We start from the raw sequence: 22,450 nt of genomic DNA, 5'->3' as shown, positions 1-22,450 counted from the left end.
CTAACCTTAAAGGTCGTCCCAAAACAAACGAGACTTTATTCTTTCTTTTAAAGTAAAAGTTATAAAGGAAAAAAAAACTATTACTATAAATAACAAAAACACTGTTTTCGAAGCCTTAATGAAGGAATTTGCCTAAATTTAGGCGACGCTTAACGCATCTCAAGTTTGGATTTGAGTGCCATTTCCCTTCAACCTACCAAATTTCAAGCAATTCTGACACTGTTGTCCCGATGGCCTTTACTAGCACCCTCCATTAATCTTGCGTTGTGACTTCTGGCATCCTTACTGCTCTAGGAAGGCCTCTGCTCTAGGAGGTTGATTGGCTATGGATGCGGTGGAGTCAATGTTTTTGTCTTGGATTAATTGAGTGTGGGCCCCATTATAGAAGTAGAATTTTTTTGATTATTTTAATATGATAGATTGTATGCATATTTATTTTTTTCACTTAGGGCTCAAAATTGATGACCTCATAACAAAAACAAACCCATTTATTCTCAAGATATAGGATTGATCAAAATTGAAGTAGGGTCGTGATTCTATTCGATCCGAACTTGACTCCACATCTTGGATGGCCTTTTTCTAATCCAGATCAATTTAAAAGTGTAGGATCATAAGATCCTATGATTTAGTATCATGATTTCGATAACTATGGTCCCATATGATTAATGCAAAGTTACAAATTTACAAGAAAAATGCTAGGATTACAACAAATTACACATCTTTTGTCGTAATTCACCGCATGGCGAGTTGTGAGTAGAAGATCCTAGCATTGTTGCGATCCTAGCATTGTTCAATTTACAATACCTTGAAGTAGATGTTGTCCCGTTAACAGAGGTCCTTGTACATTTTGTAGGTGTTATTCCCACTTTTGTTCATGATGCTTGTTATCTTGTTATTCTCACTTTAAAAGTGTTGTGAAAACATGTGTTTAAAGTGGAAAAAATATATTTGGTACCATGTTTTTAATGACATATTTTCAAAAGTAATAAGACATAATTGAGTGTTTGGTATGAGTATGTATTTTTAAGAAAAGTGTGTTTTATGTGTTGTTAACATCATATGTGTCACACGACTTTAAAAATAATTACAATAGTGCCACTAGATTGTTACTCGGAAATTTTAAAACGCCTCTTGAGGTGTTTTCAAAATAGTGTTTTTTTTTTTTTTTAGTAAAAGTTTTCAAAATAGTGTTTAAATGCTCTAAATTGAGAACTATCGCTCAAACAATCTTGGTTATACTCTCTTTTTTTAATTTTTTTTAACCCACATTTTTTAGTATTTAAACATTGAAAGCTGTTGTTTGTATTCTCTAACCAGACTAGCCTAACTTATTATACAAGGTCTTCACTAAGAACCCAGAGTAAGGATTGGGCGGAGTGGGGATATTCCACGGGGTGTCGGTGATCTTGCTATACAACTTGTATTGAAGAAACTTTGTTTACACATACGACACAAAACAAATAATGCAAAAATCTGTACAATCAACTCAGACACCGAACACCTGAGAGAGAGAGAGAGAGAAAGAGAGAGAGAGAGAGAGAGAGAGAGTTTGGAGATAGAATTTGTGTGTTCTTTTGTGTGTGATGTACAACCCCTCTATAAATTATGACTTGAAGGAGACCTCTAATTAATGAGAAATTATTAAGAGAAACTGTTCATTTCTCCTAATTAAGTGCTCCAGTTTCTTCAATTTACCCACTAATCAATCATGTCTCATGTCAACGGAGGGATTCCATTGGATTCGCTATTTCCTAGTAAGTTTAAGGTAATGATCAACTCGTCAAGGCCTTCAATCACGGTCAAAAGGTCCCCGATCACATGTAGCTTTGTAAATTAGTTTTGCTTAGTGAAAGATGATGTATTTCTTACGCAACTTTGGATGGAAAATTCGTTCGGAAAACCTCACAATGGTAAAAAACGCGAGTATCCAAGGGCTTTTTTTTTTTTTTTTTTTTTTTGAGATAGATCCAAGGGCTTTTGAAATATTGTCTAATCAATCCTTACCTCAATTAAACACTGGAAATAATTCCTGAGATTAGATTTCTTTTCATTTTTGCTGTCCAATCACCGATTATACCTGTTCTTAGTCCATACATGGTCACATCAAGATTTGGAACCCAAACCTCTTTTCTAAATACTTTACTGGAGTGTGGATGGTAATTAATAAATTGAAACATGCACACACATTCACATGCCCTCCTTCCGGACTTTCGTGTCCTATATGGTATATGAGTAATATTCATTGGAAAAACCATGAACCCTGCTAAACCGTTACTGAATGCTGTATTACTTCTCTCCCTTGTTTTCCCAATTTGCGTTTCTCTTGATACCATAACACCAGACCAGCCTATCAAGGATGGTCAAACCCTACTCTCAAACCAAAAAACCTTTGCACTTGGATTTTTCAGCCCCAGCAATTCCAACCACCGCTACATTGGAATTTGGTATTATCAAATTACTAAACAAACTATTGTGTGGGTTGCAAACAGAGACAATCCTCTCAATGATACCTCTGGAGTTCTCTCTATCAACAATCAGGGAAACCTCGTACTCCACACCCAAAACCAAACCATTCCCATTTGGTCCACTAATATTTCAATTTCGATCTCACCCACAAACAATTCTATGGCTCAGCTATTAGATTCAGGAAACCTTGTTTTGGTTCAATTTCGATCTCACCCACAAACAATTCTATGGCAAAGCTTCGATTATCCCACCAATACTATGCTTCCGCTTATGAAATTGGGGCTAAACCAAAGGACCGGGCTAAACAAGTACTTAACATCATGGGAGTCCAAAGATGACATGGCAACCAACAATTACTCGTTAGGGTTGGATCCAAGTGGGTATCCTCAGTTTTTCTTCTACATGGATCAGGTTCCATTATGGCGAATTGGATCTTGGACCGGCCAAGGATTGGGCGGTATACCCAAATTGACACCTAAATTTTTTAATTTCACCTTCAATTTTATCTTTGTGAATTGTCAAGATGAGATCACCCTCATGTATAATATAACTAATTTCAAACTTCTCCCTAAAACTAGATTCATTCTGCATAAATTAGGAACATTGCAATTCCTCTATTGGTCTGAGAGTAGATGGGTGGGGATCCCATTCACAATTGAGTTATGTGATAAGTATTTGTATTGCGGTCCAAATGGTTACTGTAACCCGTATAATGTGGACAAGTTTGAGTGCATGTGCTTACCTGGGTTTGAACCCAAGTCGCCCCATCATTGGTACTTATTAAGAGATGGGGTACATGGGTGTGTAAGGAAGCAAGGAGTGTCCACGTGCAATACTGGAGAAGGATTCGTAAAGTTGGCACATGTGAAGGTGCCTGACACTTCAAAAGCACTTTCAAACATGAGTTTAAGTTTGGAAGAGTGTGAGCAAGAGTGCTTGAGGAATTGTTCATGTACGGCTTACTCGAGCACATATGAGAGTGAAGGGATTGGATGCTTGAGATGGCATGGGGAGGTGATGGATACAAGAACATTTTCTGATGTAGGACAAGATTTATACATACGCGTGGATGCTGATGTACTAGGTATTTTTTATTCTTTTACAAAGCTTCATCTATTGGTCTTTTTGGCTTCATATAATGTTTCTGAATTTACCAAATATGTGACGCTGCCAAATACCTGTCCCAGCAATAATGCCTGATGCTAGTGATGAAAATTTTGTCCTATGGAGTCTAGAGTTTTAATCTGTTTCACTTTATCGTAATCAATAGAATATAGATGTTGCCTTGTTGTCTCCAACTAACAAGCAATGAAACTGAAATTGTACATTACGTTATTTGCGCTAGACACATAGTTATGCCCAAACCTGTGGCATCTTGGTGTTTATACAGAGGTCTAGAGTAACCACTTTTGCTGAATTGTAGGGGTTTGGAGTTACCACTTTCGCTGAATTGTAAGCATCAGCATAGTGGAGATCATGGGCAAACGGCACTGAGATTATTGGGTTCAATATTCCCACACTTGGTGGTTGCGAACCCAATAATCGGACTACTTGGGCATAGTAGGATGACTAACTTCGAGTAGATGCCCTTACTCTTCCATCTTTAGGGATAACAGAAGAGTGGTGAAGCCAGACTACTCAATAAGATGTTTTAGTCGAAGTGGAACAGACAAACAGATTAACCAATTCGGAAGGGTTAATCTTGCATGTCGAGTTGAGCTTGTGGTTTCAGTTCTCTGAAGCTGACTAGTGAAGCTAACTGGTAAACCTGACTAAAAAAGCTGACTGATGAAAATATTCCCCATTAGTTAGCACGTAGGTGACGAATGAGAATATGTGTGACAAATGAGAATGTAGATGACGGATGATACTTGTAGAAATATTCCTTATCATTCACAATGGCTATCTTCTCTTTTTCTTACTTTATTCCAAACCCATAAGCAACATGGGCACAAGTCCAAATCGTTTAAGATTTGCATGTGCCTAATATCAAATGATTTTCTATAATTATATTCGTCACTTGTGTCCTGCTATGTAACACTTGTTCCATCTGACATTTTTTGATATATAAGAAAAAAAGTTTGCACTTTTTTATTTCTTTTTCTTTTGATAAGTGAGTTTTGGCTTCCGAAAGAGAATCACAGGTTCTCCTTACACCTATTGTTTCCTACTACTCATTTTTCTATCTAAAACTGCATCAATATTAACTATTTATGTTCGATATACTTCTCAAATTTATTGACATCCTTATAAATATATATTTTTTTTAACATTAGCTCAATATGCTAAGAAAATGATCTTCATTGGAAAAAGACGACGTTGGCAATTCTAGGAGCTTTTGTTGCTGTAATGTTTCTTCTTGTGCATTGGTTGGTAATGAGGAAAAAAAAAAGGTAAACAAGTCTTTACTCTCTTCTGTATAAAGTAGCTTCATTTTCATATATTTCTTTATGGGAAATGCTAACGAATGCCCTTAGGGCATTGGTTAATAATCTATTTAAAGAAAGTTTTTATGGAGAAAAAAAGAAAAACAATTAATGTTTTGACAGTTTTTTTCATTTTTCATAAAAGTGATATCAAAACTTTCCTAAAATGGATTGTTAACCAATACCTTAAGGACATTCATTAGCATGACCCTTTCTTTCATGAACAAACTCCCTAAAGGCAACTTTAACAATATATTTGGGAATTAGGAGTTTTGCTTTGTTTTGTTTTGTGTGTTTTTTTGAGAATGGGAGTATTTAAAAGAATGGGATGGAACATGGTATAGGTTTTTTTTTAGTATAAGAGTTTATAAAAGAATGAATGAAAAAACAGAAAGAAATTTAAAATTTTACTAGTATGTATATCCTTTATCTTTTGTTTTCTTCTTTCAAGATATAGATAAAATCAATATATTATTTCCATTTCATTAATTGAATAAGTGTTCTAAAACACTTAGGAGATAATGTAATGGAATAAGCATTCTAGAGGGAGAGAGAGCGAGAGGTTGGTGCCTCGGTATTTGTAAAAGTTAAGGAAAATGTCTTCATACAGTCTACTACAAAGAATATTTAACAAACATCACCAAAATTATAAAAAGCATTCTTTTCCCTTGAAAGCTGCAAAAGGCATTATTACATGGGCTTTATATTCTTCTGTTTTTTAATTATTTATGAAGGAGCGTTTTGCATTGCAAAAAACATAACAATAAATACCATCAATGCTACAATGCAAATCAAAACATAAGCCAGATAAAGCTGTACAAAGTTCAAACATCTTTCAAAGTGTCAACTAACAGACCCCATAGCACTGTTAATAACAGAGAAATGATTATATAAATTCCATTTTTGTATTGAATTCTTCAAATTTTTACAAGAAGCAGCGATGAATCTAATGAACCAGCTATATATTCCAATTTTGGATGACTCCTTCTTTTTTTTTTTTTTGGTAGAACTTCTGGGGGAAAACTTAGATAATGTACATTGGACTCTCCAATTAAATCCAAACATATAGCTGCGTTAAAATTAGTTGTTCTTGAAAAAGATAACATTGTTTGTGTTTTATTGGTTAATGCAATCATGTGTTTGAATTTGATTGGAAACCTAGTATATTGCATCTAAGTAGATGGTATAAAGAAGCAACCAAGGCAATTTGGAAAGGAAAAAGTTTTGCTCCAAACATGTTTGGAGCTATTTCGCTTCAACCCATGACCATGATGTAACAATTTAAAGGATCATCCATGTGTAATTTTAGTCACATGACTTTTTAAATGAGTCATGTAACTTGATAAAATAATACACATGAATAGTCTTATAAATCGCCATGTAATGAGTTGGAAAAAATACTCCAAACATATTTGGAGCCAAATTTTGATCATTTTGAAAATACTAGAATTAAACTTTTTGCCTTTCAACCTATGTATTCCTTAGTGCATTAGATCATTCGATCTGCAGATTCCCTTATCTACCATACATAAATGCAGGGATCTAATACCAAATCAAGTGAAAGAACACACAGAGAGCACATGGTCATGCATTCCATCTGACTTCTACAAAAAGCACATAGGAGATCACCATTGTAGGTTTGTACCCGATTTTGCAAGCCGTTCTTAAGTAGGCAACTTGTCCTTCACAGCCAGCAAAAATATGAAGGACTACTTCCTCCTTTCAATTAAGGCCTTTTTTCTTACTCACTCCACCACTGAACTGCAACTCGTCCTTCACTGCCAATCAAAATATGAGGGAATGCTTAGAAATGGCTGCTTTAGACTTACACCAGCTTCCACCATTCAACTGTGCCCTTCTTACTTCTTATTACAATTCAGGTTGAATTGCATTTGAATTTTCTAGATTTAGTTGGAATCCAGAGCATTGAGTCATTTTAGTTAATTTTTGTACATGGAAATAAGCATGTATAGTAGATCTTCTGATCTGGTAGGTTTCCAAGGCCACTGCACATCTTTTAGAACGCTTGATATTTTTGCAAACGTAGAACTTGCAGTATAATAGACCACCCTGTGGGCAAAATTGGGGGATCAAAACATCTTCAAAATGTCAATTATCAAGCCACATGAATATTACTCTACCCTTTTCAACTAAAAACTTGATGAATGTCCTAATATTTTCTTCTATTTCATTCTTTTCTTTGAGTTATATTCTCAGTTTCATTAGATGGGGCTTTTGTGTGGGAATTAATGATTGGAGAAAAGGTAAAAGTTTGGCTCCAATCATGTTTACAATCTTAGGCTTCAACCCTCACTAGGAAGATGACAGACGTGTGTCATCTTCCTATTAAGGGTTGAAGTCTAAGGCTTCGAACAATGTTTGGAGCCAAACTATGTCCTTGAAGAAATATGGTAATTTACATTATTTGTTACTTATTTTATCACAGGGAAGAATCAAAGCATTGCTTCCCATTTACCAAACTTTGAAGATGCTCCAAGTAAAAGGGACCCTGATGGAACTAGAAATTCAAACTTTCCGGTGTTTGATCTAAGAACCATTATTGCAGCCACAAATAACTTCTCTATTTCTAACAAGCTTGGCAAAGGTGGTTTTGGCTCAGTTTATAAGGTAGTCTCCGTGAACAAGTCCCAAAAATTGCTTAATCTTATTTCAAGTGTGTAAATGGATTAGAAAGGACATCTTGAATGTTTAGGGGTATTCATTGAGCACAAATTTGTTAAATGAAATTAGGCTTGCCCAAATAATACGCTAAGTTGAATTCCTCTCAACAATTGTGCACTATGACAAAATGAAATCTGAAATTTAATTTCAGGGTTCACTGCAAAATGGGATGGAAATAGCAGTGAAAAGACTATCAAAATATTCAAGACAAGGAATAGAACAGTTCAAAAATGAAGTTGCACTAATCGCTAAACTTCAACACAGGAACCTTGTGAGAATTTTAGGTTGTTGCATTCATGAAGAAGAGAAGATGTTAGTCTATGAGTACTTGCCAAATAAAAGCTTAGACTCTTTCATCTTTGGTATGTCTTCTTTTCCCATAAAATTAACTCATCATCACCAGAAAATGGTCCTCCAATTACAAACATATCAATTCCTACTAGTGAGATTATATACATAACCAAGTAAGCACAAATGCAATCTAATCCAAGTTCTCACATCTTCATCTAGATGAAACAAAAAGGTCATGTTTAGATTGGGAAAAGCGATTTGAGATTATTTGCGGAATTGCTCGAGGGATGTTATATCTTCATCAAGACTCGAGATTAAGAATTATCCATAGAGATTTAAAGGCCAATAATATTCTACTCGACAATACTTTGAATCCAAAAATTTCAGATTTTGGTATGGCTAGAATTGTTGGGTGTGACCAAATTGAAGCAAATACAAATTGCATCGTTGGAACATAGTAAGTTTTCCAAATTGCAAAGATATATTTATAATTTCTGCAAAATTACTTGACGAACGTTTCATATCTAGAAGGAGTACAAATTGCAGGCCTCTCTAAGAAAAATATCTAGAATATCTTTATAACTCTTTATTATCTTATGTTATTTCTAATGTAATATGCCATGTTCTTGCCCAATGGAACATCTTTAATCTTCTTCTTTTTTTGTTAAATAATGAGCAAGGCTCAATGGATTCTTTTTCATTTTTTTATGCAGTGGTTATATGTCACCAGAATATGCTATGCAAGGACTATATTCAATAAAGTCCGATGTATATAGCTTTGGGGTTTTGCTATTAGAGATAATTATTGGTAAAAAGAACATCACTTATCATCCTGATGGTCCTCCCTCAAATTTGATTGGACATGTAAGTACGAGTACAAACAATGACTAATAAATTCGGCTTATGTTATTTAGCCTGATATGATGAATATATTGTCAGCAGATTTGGGACCTATGGAGAGAAGGCAAAGCAATGGAAATTGTTGATCCATCACTAGGTGAGACATACCCTGCTATTGAAGTTTCAAGATGCATTCAAATTGGGCTTTTGTGCGTGCAAGAACATGCAATAGATCGGCCAACCATGTCAACAATTGTTTTCATGTTGGGCAATGACACGACTCTTCCTTCTCCAAAAGAACCTGCATTTATTTGGAAGAGTTCTTTTGATAATAAATACATATTAAATGGTGAAGCAACAAATTCTGTAAATGAAATAACAATTTCTGAAATTAATGGTCGCTAAGGGCTTGTTTGGTAAGAGTATTTAAATATAGTTTTTTATTTTGCAACCATAAAATGGTAGATCCCACACCTTTTTTTTTTTTTTAAAGGCGATGTTTTGCTAATGTATGAGCAACCATGTTTCCACCTCTCTTTACCCAATTAATGGATAGGACCTGCATTCCTCTAAGATTTGACTTGATGTCTTCATAGATGTGGCCAAGCAGTGAGCTATTCTCTGTAGAAACAAATAGAGCCCTCATCACATTTAAGCAATCTCGTTCAATAACCAACCGATAAAAGCCAACTTCCCTTAAGAATTCCACAACTTTTCGGCAAGCCAACACCTCAGCCTCCTCATTGCTATTCATGTAAGGACCCTTCACTGACATGCCCGCCATAACCTCACCTGAAGAGTTTCTGATTATAGCACCAAAACTCGAGCAATGTTAGTCTGAAAATATAGTAGCATCAAAGTTCAATTTGAACTCCTCTCTTGGTGAAGCATGCCAAACACAATTACCAAAAATCTCATTCGAAGGAGTAAGAACCATCTGTGCTTTCCTATACTCATCAAGAAATTCTTCAACCCTCTTCTTGAGCTGACCCGATTCCATCCAATGTCCACCATGTATCACAACATTCTTTTGGTTCCATATCAGCCACGCTTGCACCAGAAAATTTTCCAGTTCTTCCTTCTATAATCTTTCCATCAAGGACTCAAATAAACCCCTAAAATCATGGCAGCCTATGGACCATTTCTGCAGTGAAGTAATACTTCCAGCCCAAACATCTTGTGCAGCACCACAATCCCAGATGGCATGTAATGCAGTTTCAGCAAATCTTTTACAACAAATCTTTTACAGCAATGGCACATAACATCTTCTAATATTTTTCTCTTTGCAAGGTTCACTCTAGTCAACAAAATTTCCTGGCAAGCTCTCCACCCAAATACTTTTAATTTACGAGGAATCTTCAAGCCCCACTGCTGTCCCTCTGCACTACTTGAACTCTCTACCCAAGACTCATTTGTCATCACCTTCCTAGCCTTATGATAACTTGATCGGACGGAATATACTCCATTTTTTGTGTGCAACCAAACCATAGAATCCATTCCCCTTCTTCTGCTTAATGGGATTTTACAGACTGCCTTGGCATCATTTATGTGAAACGTCTCCATTAAAAAATCACGCCTCCAACAGTGTAAGTCCGGGTCAATGAGATCAGCCACCATACATTCCTCTACATCTTCAACCACCGGGTGTAGCACCATATTAGAGGGATAATTGGGGATCCATTTGTCCTTCTTAATCCGAACCTGATCACCACTACCCACCCTCCAACCCTCCAACAACAGCCACTCTTTAAAATTGGCATGGCAGCCCAAACAAGTTGTTTTAAAATTGGTGGGTGGTAGATCCCACACTTGAATTTATTGTTTTGCTATATGTTCTAAATACAAATTTTTTTTTTTTTTAAATCCTATTTTCCTAGTTTAGAATAGGATTTTGAAAACAGCTAAGAGGGTGTTTTCAGGATATAGAAAATGTTTTTAATGACATAGTTAGAAATAACTTAAAAACTAGATTCCACATATTTGTCCAAACTCTTTTGTCTCTTAAATTAAGAGACTTATCTTTATTACAAAAAGAATTCCCACACATGCTTCAAATTTGAAACTTATCATTAAAAAAAAAAAAAAAAAAAGTACATGATGAGCTCTATTTCCTTATCATTATCCACAAGAAAAAAAAAAGTAATCTATACATTCTATACGTTACTTTTTGTAAATTTTTTTTTTTAAATCTCAAAAATAAAAAGGGTCTCCCAAACAAGTATTTTTTGTTTTAGTATTTTGAAAATTTTTCTTAAAAGTGGGAGCCAAACATGTAGAATATAAAAATCAGTATCTGAAAACTAGTTTCAAGTTCAATTTTTTCAAAATTATTTTTACACTATTTTGAAAACAAAAATAAAAATCTTCCTACCAATCAAGCCCTAAAGCGCCACTCTTCTTGGAGAAATGTACTTATATGCCATTGCAACAAAAGATTGACTTCCTCGGAATCTACTTTACAGACTACACTATCATTTTCTTGTAGAAACCTAGTATGTAAAATCATATAATACATCATTGCGAAAAAGAAGAAACTGTATAATACGACACTAAAGTTCCTATCAAGTGCTTTGAAAATTAATACACCAAGAATTAAATGCGTATGAATGTGGATAACTTCATTGGTTTTCCAAACAAGATGTCCAAAGAAGAAAAACACAAGCGAAATCTATCAGGCTTTAGAAAAGGAACACTAACTGCATAATGTACAAGTAAATTTTAATTTGGATTTTAAGGTGTTATAATCAAAATGGAATAATTATCTTTTGAATTGTGCTATTAGATGTTAGATATATTAGCCTAATATAATAGGCCCAAATCCATACCTACTTGTACTAGTAGTCTAGGATTCAATCGCCTATATATACTCATGTCGTTATCCATTGTAATACAAGTTATTGTACTATACTCTTACATAATAAAAATGTAACCCTTAAAGGTTTCCTCTATGGACGTAGGCCGACAAAGCTAAATCATGTAATCCTTGTATTCTCAGTGTTTCTATTTTATGCTACCTCCACATCCACTCTAGCATATATAACATGATATGCACATCACATTGCTAATATATTTAACGTGCAAAGTCTATTGGCATGCTCTGCCTCCTGCATGACTGATACGTAACTTAAAAAATAACACCTAAACAAAATTAGCAAAAAAGTTAGAACGACAATATATAACTCAAGGGTAGGTCATCCTTGTATTGCATGATAAAGTGTGAGAGAAATAGGTAAAAATAGTTTTAATAATTTCATTTTGAGAAATGCTAGTACCACAAAATACTTTACAACTTTTGCCTCAATTTGCTACGTGACGAGTTGTGAGTAGTTAAAATGTGGATTTACATGAATCCATTATTTTATCTCCACTACTCACAACTTGCCACATAGAAAATTACGGCAAAAGTTGTGAAGTATTTTATGGTACTGGCATATCTCTTTCATCTTTTTTGCTTAGAAGGTACAATTCTACTTTTGCGGTCAATTATTTGTGTGGGCCTAAGCACAAATTAATTGTTTGGATTTATAATTTAATTTGGTGTGAGGTGGAGTGTAAGCCTCAATTCACAGATTCATGATAGGTGGATATCTTTTTTTTTTTATATATATAAATGTTGATTCTCTTGTTCAATTTAACTAATCGTTAACCTGTACAATGTACTTGAAAGTAGTAAACGCTACAATTTTAGCAAATCAAGTGATTTTATGCCAAGTTGGTGAGAAAATTAATGTCACTATTAAGTATTAACAAAGCTTTATTAAGAATTTATTAGATATGCACAAAATGCTTGGGAGTTAGGATGGGAGAGGTTTGAGTTGTATGGTTAGTAGCATATTAAATTATATACTTCTAATTATCTCAAAAAATTAATGAATTGGATTTTAGAAACTCTATGATAGACTTAACTATGAACTTGCATATTTATTATCCCAAACAATATAGTAACATACTCAAGAAATACATATATCCCCAAAAGCAAGAATTTTTAAAACTATTGGGTTATGAACTTGTGATCTTGTCTTCATGTCACATGTGCATGTTCAAAGTGGTAGTTGTTGTTTGAGAGTTCATGTTTAAGTGATAGGCAACCACTCATTATCTATTATGTTAGAATTATGACAAAAAATTGTGAAACAGTTTGTTGTTTTTAAAACCATTCTATTGTTCACATGTTTTTTGGACATCTTTTGGATACGTCACTATTATCTGGTTCTTCTCGTCTGTTCCCTTTTACGATAGAGAGATGATTTTATTATGATGTAGCTGTATGAACCATGGGCAAAGGATGGAAAATCAGCTTCAAAATTTAGCCACATGGCATATAATTAGTATTATGATTAAATCTTTCACGTTAGATAATTTGATTAATTTCAGATATTCTTGTGATTCCACCTCCTCTAACCTACAACATATAAAGTAACCAATAAGAATGTTGATTTTTTATGATTTTTTTTTCTAGAGTTAATTTTTGTAATTCTCTAGCCATAGAGCATTAGTATTGGTGGAGGCATTTAGCTAAAATGCTAAATTTATCATCAAAATATAGCAAAAGTCAAGTACATCAATGGAACTAAAGGCATAATATTTTGCTGTTGAGCTATAGTACGTGCACAACCATTCACTATAGCTAAGAAGGTGAAATATATATATATATATATATATATATATATATATATATATATATATATATATATATATATAATATTTTATCAAAAGATATATTATTTTATTATGTTATTTATATTATTTTATTGTATTGAACATTAAAATATAACCACTAATGTTAAGTGTTTTATAAAGTAAAATGATAAAATAAATAAAGCAACTTTTTGTAAAGTCAAATTGCTAAGTTTTTAGCACCACCAATGTTAATGCTCATAAGTAATTCGCCACACAACTAATAGTGTAATTTGGAAGTACTTAAAAAAGAGTGTTTTGGAAATTTGAAGGAAGAAAATAGCTAAAAGTTAGGAAAAGATGGAGAGAAAAGTAAATGGTGAACCATTTCTCTTATCTAGATATTTTAAAAATTAAGTATGGCGAAAGAAAATAGACATCACTCACCTGTATTTGGACATTTAAAAAATTAGTCACAGGGGGAGAGGAGGGGATTTGTCATACAATTTGGTAATTATGACCCTCTTTTGTAAAATTTAAATAAATAAATATATATATATATATATATATATATATATATATATATATATATATATAAAAATTGGCATCATAAAGACAAAATTGATAATTTAAATTCCTTTGGATTCTTCCTCCCCTAAAAAAAATATCCAAACAATATTTACTAAACCTTCCCTCTACTCCCCCTTATAGGCCTCCCCCATCCAAACATAGAGTAAGTTGTGCCTTTCACAAATTTTTTTTTTCTTTTTTTTTTTTTCTTTTTTTTTATTGTTGCTTCATGAATGGGTCTGCTTTTAATTTGTTAGATTTTTCTGTTAAACAGAAAGTAAATATTCTGTAAGAGGCTTATAAATTTTTTTTTTTTCTTTAAAAAACACTATTTTGTAAGAGTTGATTTATGAATAACATCTCATGAGCTTTACAATTATAATATAGGACTTCGTTTAGAAAATTGACAATTTATTTACAAGATTCTTACCTGGTTGATACAATCAAATGAGAACATTAGAGAAGTCACGTTGCAGAAAACATCCGTAAACAACAAACTCCATCAAAGGAAACAAAGTAAACACCAAACTTTCATTGATTTTTACAAAAACTAGTTGCAGCCATTTGACATTTCTTAAGGCAACGTTGAAATCACAATTTCCAACCATTGAAAAGATGCGAAACAAATGTGTTAATGAAGCAAGAAAGATTGAATGACATACCAACCCATAACCCCCCAGCACACAATCTTTTGACCACAATGGCCTACTATAGTACTACGGTTGAGAGTCGTAAACTATAGCAAGTTTGGAGACTCAAATTTATCAATAACTAAAGTTGAACAGTCAACACGTTTGACAAAAAAAATGTATAATATATATTATCGATGTTAAATGCTTCATTTCATTTTCGGTTGTGCTAAAACTAGATGAATGACTAAAAAAAAAAAGCCAAAACTGGTAACCACAAGGTAAAAAAGATTTTAAAAAAAAAAAAAAACACAAAAATAAGGAGAAATGGGGGTTAACCATGTCTATTTATAAGGAGCTTCCTTAAATCAAGAAAATCATCACTAAAGCAGTAGTGATAGCCTGCTCACACTGTAGTGAGATGTCAAAGTTGTAAACATGGCACCTTTGACATCAGCAAATTAAGCCCCTACACAAAAACCTACTTCTAAGTTCTATCCAAAAGACTTCTGGTGGTACAGAACACAATCATCCTCCATTTATATCAAGCAACATTGAAATCAATTTTGAACCATTCTAAAGATAAGGAGTTGCAAAAACATGAAAATTTGAACTTAACTAGCTATGATTCCAATACCAACCAATAACCCTTACCTTGCAGTTGTAAGCTATTAATTCCACTGGATGATTAAGTGTCACATTTGGTGACAGAGAAGAACAAACTCCATCAAAGGAAACAAAGACTGTAAAGACTTGTCAATACTTGCCATATTATAGGCATACAATTGATAGCCATTCTCACTCCTCCACCAGCATACTCTCTAGCAAGTTCTTTATAAAACAAAAGATTTTATCCAGCATGCTGTACAAATATCAGAGAGAGTTGGAGAATGAAACACCAACCAAAAAAATTGAAAATTAATGAACATCCACCCATAGAAGCATAAGACCCATGCTGCAATAAGGAGGTATTTCAAGAAAAATATTGTAAAATGCAACCAAGGACATTAACAGAGCTCCTCTTACTTGTTTAGCCCGAAAATTTTATTCAAATGTGGACACATTTTTTATCATTGATTGCTAGGGTCCTCATATGCATACCAAAAAATATATAATTGAAATGTCATAAAAGAACAGAGCATATATACAAGCTAATAACTCCGATGATAAATACACAAAAGAATTAATTAAAGAAATCCGATGCATTGAATTGAATGAAAAGTATCAACAACACTATGTTACATTCTCTTCAATAATTCACCAATAAATTTTAAAAAAATATAACAAACTTAAGAGAAACCAGAAGGTTTATTTTGCATGACCATATGTCAGCACCATTATTATGACTAAGACAACTAATAGTCATTAAATTACTCTTAAAAAGTTATCAGAAAATATCACTAGATTTGATAACTAATGTTAGGAATGCATGGGAAGGCACATAATGCAGCAAAAACAAAACAAAAAAACCTAGTTTAGGGGAGGTACCAATCAGCATTCCATTGTCAGATTGGTCCGAAATTCGCGTGGTGGTTCCCTCTCACTCCCATGCATGTGATCCAATCCTAAGCTGGCAGCATGGAGCTCAGTTGGATGAGAATCAAGGGTTGCAGATGATAAGGCTGGTTAGTTTCAAGTCAGTTATTACGAGATACGCTAGCTTGAGTTAGTTAATGTTAAGAACATATATCACATTAATCACATGTTTAAAACCATAGGATCACCCGCAGAATTAGTAAGAGCACATGGGGAATTAGTAATCCAATAATGTGGAGCCATGTGGGCCAATTAGATTAGGGCTATTGTTGTATAAGTAACAGCTTGTAACTCTCATTAAATAAAGAATACTCATTTGTGTGATTAGACTTTTACATAATCTTGCTTGGAGGTAGAGGCTCTCTCAAAGTAGTCTCAATTGGAGAATTTGACTCTGTCTCAAAGTCACAACTTTCAATCATTCAGCAACTTCATACTTTCTATTCTCTAAATCTTTCATCTAGCAAATTCCATCTTCCAATCTCAAACCCTAGTTACATTCCCAATGTAGAACCAATATTAATCACTACCATTCCTAATGCCAAACCTTCAACTCACCATAATCTCACATCCAACATCAATTCTCTCTCATTTACAAGCCAAATCCAAAACCCCAAGTCTTCAAAACCCTAATTTTCCCATCTTTCCTCATCAAAATTAACTTAAAAGTAAAATCACTTAAAAACACCAAACCACAATTGTGTTCTTATTAACTTAGAGACCAGCAAAATCAAAGTTGAAAAACTAAGGCATAACCTTTAAAGGAGAAACAGAATGTAGGAAAAAATTCTTAAGACACCACCTTTGATTGTTTTGATTTGGCAAGAAACTAGCACACATATTCCCTCAAACCAAGACATCACCCACCACTCCCATTCTTGGGAAAGAATAAATTATGTCCATAAAAGACAACAAAGAGTCCAACTCCCAATCATTCACAGGTCATGAAAAATTCAATTGCCAATATTTAAAGCAGCCCACATACACTTTCTGTGTACATGGGTTGCGATGTTTCTCCTTTTTCTTTTTTTGATAAAAGTCATTCACATCCCTAGTTTAGAAAACAAATACAGCAGGATTTTAAGAAAGCAAACCAATCATACTTCTCAAAAAAAGCAAATGATAAATCTCAAGGCATTAGCTACAAACTCATTTCCATAAAGATGATGGCCTAACAGTTGTTTCCTATCAATATCAACATTCAAATTTAAAAAGTCTAGATTGCAAGCAATCATGAGCCCCAAAGGATGGTTAATAATTACCACAACAATTAATATGAACCATATTCCAACACCAAAAAAGCATTGTCATATTATAGCATTGTCATATTATATGCATCAATACAGGAACTATCAAGTATAACAACATGGCATGATGAGAAAACAGCTAAATATTACAGAAGACACAAATAATGCAGCTTCTCTTATATGTAGGTAGAAATGATCATACTTCACTATTTAACGGAACAAGCTCAAAATCAAAGAACGGTATCCATTCATTTTGAAAGATACAGTAGACTCAACAATCACCTCTTTGTCGTTCTTCTGTTTCATTTATTAATCAATCACTCCTTTCACCAACGGATTAAGACCCTCTGATGGACTTTGATTCCTGGCAAAGACCAAGACAAAGACGTGTTAGCAATTGAGTCAGCTAGATGATTTATTTTATCATTAAAAATAAATTCCCATATTTTTTTTTTTTTTTTGGTAATGAAATTAGTATCTTTTTCCATGAGTAGTCTTTTCTCAATAAAAGTTTTCTTACGTATCCAAAAAGAAAAGAAAAATCCCAAAAAATTACATAATCTAAGAATTATAGAGGAAAAGAGAGAGAGCAAATAAAATCTACAACAAAATGCATACCACTGAAACAATGATCTCAAGCCCTACATAAAATTACATAGAATTCTCCCCTATCATTCACAACCACCACTTTACTAATACTTTAATAGAACCCATGACTGGTCTTCAAGAGACTTGTGCAACCAAAAATTATGACACAATACTAAGACAGACAATTAAGCAAACAAAAACAAATTCACTAAACTATAATTGTTTTACCTATTGTTCTTTTGTGTTGGATCAATCACATTATCACCATCAAGCAAAATAAGACTCCCTATACAAGTTGCCGTATCTGAAACACCGCCGGAAGCTTACGAATCTTAACCCTCTTGCTTGTTTTCTTTTCTATGTCATACCAAATAAAATAAGAATATTCTTATCAGAATATTCTTCCCATTATTCTTGGAACACATTATGCTAAACTGATAGGCCAAGAATTTGAAAAACCAGAAGGTTTCTCAATTGGCTCGCGAGGCAATTTCCTATACTTCCTTATCAATGGATTCCAAATCGCGATCACTTCGCCCCATTGATTATAAATGCAAACCAAACCATTGCAACAGCTCAAGGTGTCGGTGGACGTATTTGAACAATGCAGTGGTTGGTAAATTTCCAAACGCTTGCCGAAGCGATTCTCGTCATGGAAACTGACTGAGAAGAAATCAAAGGGAATACCGGCATTTTGTTCCTGGACGATGAGGGTGCGATCTGTGTTGGACTTGAAGGAGCGGTGGAGGTGCAGCTTGATGAAATCTTGACCGTTGATTTTGAGGGCGTGCCATCCCTTGGAAACGCAGTGAAATCTTACTAGGGATTTCACTGGTAATCGGGAGAGTATGTCGGTGATTATCTCTAGCGGAAGATAACACATCACGGTGGTTGGACTAGTCAGCATAGAGGTTAGGGCTAGGGTTAGGGATTTGGGACGGGTTTGGATACGGATGAAAAAAGGGGCGTCTGCGACTTCAGCGTTTTTTTTTTTTTCCTTCTGCTGCACGCGTTTCATAGGAGACAGGAGTTAGTGTTCATGTAGGGTTTGTTACTGTTCACGTACTGTTTGGCATGGTTCATGAAACTCACAACTACTTTATTAAGAAAAATATTAAAAATGAGTCTTACTGTACTATTTACACATTTAAAATTATTTTCTTATAGTATTTTCAATATTTTCCTTTCTCTGAACTTTTTTTTTTTTTTTGATAAACCTTTCCCTGGACATTGGAAATGAAGTTACAGTAGACTGGTAGAGAGTATTAGCCAATTTCACTTTTTGCCTTTTTTGTTTATGAAACGTTGATGAGCTTAGAGCAACACATCACTTCGTATAAATTTTCTGTCTATTTTGCAAGGAAAAACCTATTTTTTCTATTTTACACATTCATTTTTACAAACACACTAACATCAGTTTATTTATTTTACACATTTATTCAATAAAATATTCATTCTTTTTTACATTTTTTATTATTTCCTTTCCTTTCCTCTTTGGAACAAACTCACAAACTCGTCTTCTCCGTCAAGCCACACCCACACTCATCCTTCAACAAAATCACCCACACCTAACCAGCCACCGTCTTCTCCGTCGAGCTACAGACCCAACACAAACCCAAAATCACCCACACCCAGCCACCATTAACAATCAAATAGAACAAATCCATCGGAATCACCGGCATTCACTGAGTCAAGGCCTTGGATCGCAGGATCATGGTTCACCGAGAAAGCCAGTTGTTTTAATGTGATCGGAATCAAGGCTGATCGTTTTCATGATCCATCAGAATCACCACTGTATTTGATCGGAGAGGCTGATCGGCTTTAAGAGAGAGTTGATCGGTGAGAGTGAGGTGAGAAAGGAAATGAGAAAAAGAGAGTGAGGTGAGTCAAAGGTAGAGAGAGGAGAGAGAAAAAAAGAATAAAAAAGTCATTTACACAGTGAACAATAACAGTGCATATATGCACAGTTACTGTTCATTTACATGACCATGGTGTATATTTGCATATTTTTACAAAGACCGATATGAGTGTTTTTTGGGTTAGAATGTGTAAAATTAGTACTTTTTTTTTCCTATTTTAGGAGATTATAGATGAGCTGATGTGGTTGCTCTTAGAAGTTAAGAGCCCATTTTGATAGATTAGTTTCAATAATGTTGTTTGTATTTTTTGAAATACGTGTGTTGATGCCCATTTTTGCAAATCCATGAGGAAGAAAGCCCAATGAAAAGCAAGGCCCAAATGGCCACTAAGAAGACCAAAGAGCAAGAGAGGCCCAAAGAAAGAAATGCATGGGAAAGTGAGCTGCAGCAATACAAATCTACCTCAGAATACGAATCTGCCGCAGAATACGAATATGCCGCAGAATACAGCTCTACCGCAGAATACAGTTTTTTGACAGAATGGCTTTGGCAGATGAAGATAAATTGGGCCCAAGACCCTTTTGATCCATTCAATATTATTTGGCCCACAAAGACCCAAATCCTTTTGTGAAAAAGAGATAGGCGTGAAAGTTAATATGAAGAAGCACTATGAAAAGAAATGAGGAACGGCAGGATTTGTCAGCAGCAGGAATCATGTGAAGAAAAGAAAAGTCAAACCAAAGAAAATGACAAATGCAGTAGGAATGCATGAAGAAATAAGACAAAAAATACGCAGCAGGCTGAAACAGGACTCATCTGCTATGGCAGAAACAACGTGGGATTGAAAGGAGACAAAAGCAGTAGCACAGAAGGGCCAGAGCACCACCAACCTATACCCAGCCAATACAAGGGAGGTGGGCCCGTGGTCAAAAGGATTCAGAGGGTGTGGTTTGGTGGTTGAGGGAAAAGGGGGTCTATATTTGGTTTCCTGCCATAACTTCTTTTGGAAAAATGCCTTGCTGGGATGGTATCTTACCCAAAAGAAGTAGTGGATGGTTGGGACCATTTGATGCATGCCATATAGCTAGGTAGTGAGGTAGCCCAATCCCTATCCGTTTGAACCTAGAGTAGAAGTATACAGCAAGAACAAACAAAAAGGAATTTTGTCGTGAAATGAGGAATGGTGCAGAAAGCACAGTAGTTGAGGCAACCAATGGGTTAGTGGCTGGTCTCGAATGGATACCCACAAGGAACCAAAAATAATTGGTGAAGCCCTAAGGGTAAAAGGGAGAAATCTCATTGAATTAGCTCACTATAAAAGGAGATAGTCATGGATGAAAGAGGGGGGACCCAGGAGAGGGAGGCAGTAAGCACAGGTTACCCAATGGGAAGGGGACCCAATAGAGGAAACACCTAAAGGAAAAGACCCAAGTGAGAAAAACAACTTACGGCAAGAGAGTAGTAAGAAAACTAAAAGTAAAAAAAAAAAAAAAAGGAACGGAGAGTGGTAAAAAGAAGAGAGAAAACACGGCATAAAGAGGGGCATGCATCAATAAACCATCTTCTCCCTCCCTCTTAGCAAACTCACTCTTTAAAGTCTCCAAAAAATGATAGCTAGTAGCCATTTAGGCCTATTCTCCAAAATGCACAACTTTAATGGCAAAAGCTTATGGCAGGAGTCTATAACAAGGTTGTTCAATTTGGGGTTTGGGTTCCTTCTTGGCTTACTTATTTTATGGGAAGACTCCATATTTGATTTTAATCACAAATATATTTGATTTCACTCATTAAAACTTATATCTGCTATATTTAGTTATCCTGCTATAACACGTTTTTTATCATGTCTGCCGCATTTGTTGTCCCGCTGTGGTATTTTTACTTGTTGTACTAGTTATTCTGTTATAACACCTTTTTATTGTATTTACTGTGTTATCTAAACCTTTTTGGCTGAAACTTTCTTCTTTATTTGTTGCTACGTGTTTTAATTTTGACCCATTATCCTGCCATAAGTATATATATATATATATATACATATATTTTGTTTCTCACGTTCTGTGCACCTGTATAAGTATATTTATGAATATGTTTATGTCTATATTTGAGAATATGCTAACCCATGTAACCTACCATTTGCTCGATTGGTATTTTCCTTGGGTTTTAAATTTGTTTATGTGTAGGAAGTAGAAAAGCTTTTCTGCAGCAAAAATGAAGAGTAGTCATTCATATTTTATAAGGCTTTACTGCACGACAGAAGGCTTAAATGCACAACAGACAGCTTTATTAGTACGGCAAAAAGCTTAACTTTCTTACAGCAGACAACTTTAATGCACAACAGACAACTTTAATGCATAGCAGACAGCCTCTGCAGCAAATAGTTTTACTGCACGGTGGACAGTTTTACTGCACAGCAGAAATGTTAGACCTACGGCAGAAACTGGAGAAAAGTTCCTTCTGCGGCAGAAATAAGGAATAATCCCACTTTGTAGCGTCTTCTCTTGGGCTTGGACTCATCATTTGTGCACAAGCTGGACCAAAGAGGATTGCTCTTGGACCAGTCCCAACTCCCTGATCCAGAAATCTTTGGACTTAGTGTAGCGGCAGGCGGCCCAGCCCAACATTTGCAAAAAAGGCCCACACATTTAAATTGGTGACTTCACTGGGGAGTTGGGATCAAGATGGGGAGAATGAGATATTTCTCC

The 22,450-nt window shown here is 34.7% G+C and overlaps 2 pseudogenes; one reads left to right on the top strand and one right to left on the bottom strand.

Annotated features, from left to right (window-relative positions):
- The first annotated feature begins 2,241 nt into the window (after positions 1-2,241).
- On the top strand, positions 2,242-9,110 carry LOC142637375 (G-type lectin S-receptor-like serine/threonine-protein kinase RKS1; annotated as a pseudogene).
- Positions 9,111-14,812: 5,702 nt separating this feature from the next.
- On the bottom strand, positions 14,813-18,862 carry LOC142635757 (putative F-box protein At1g47300; annotated as a pseudogene).
- Between the last annotated feature and the right edge of the window lie 3,588 nt (positions 18,863-22,450).

Source organism: Castanea sativa, chromosome 5 (assembly GCF_040712315.1).
Source record: "Castanea sativa cultivar Marrone di Chiusa Pesio chromosome 5, ASM4071231v1".
In the NCBI taxonomy this organism is placed as follows: domain Eukaryota; kingdom Viridiplantae; phylum Streptophyta; class Magnoliopsida; order Fagales; family Fagaceae; genus Castanea; species Castanea sativa.
This window is presented reverse-complemented; position numbering and strand designations above follow the sequence as displayed.